Genomic DNA, 256 nt, shown 5'->3' with positions numbered 1-256 from the left:
GTGTAAACTTGTAGGTAGTTGTAGTAGTAGTAGACGAAAGAGTTACTAACAGTAAAACGTGTGCTATGGATGTCATTGAAGAGCATCCGTAGTGACATCGTTCTTTGGGATAAATTTGTTGTTTCATCTTGTCTTTTAGCTGCTTTTCACACTTTTCTTTTAAGCTCATTGTAACAATGTCATCATTTAAACACTATTGATTTGCATTACTGTATCCAATGGCATTATCGCGATGAAATATTAATAGCTCAATTTT

This window comes from Apostichopus japonicus, chromosome 19 (genome assembly GCF_037975245.1).
Source record: "Apostichopus japonicus isolate 1M-3 chromosome 19, ASM3797524v1, whole genome shotgun sequence".
NCBI classification, from domain to species: domain Eukaryota; kingdom Metazoa; phylum Echinodermata; class Holothuroidea; order Aspidochirotida; family Stichopodidae; genus Apostichopus; species Apostichopus japonicus.
The sequence above is the reverse complement of the archived record's forward strand: the minus strand, read 5'-3'. Positions refer to the sequence as shown.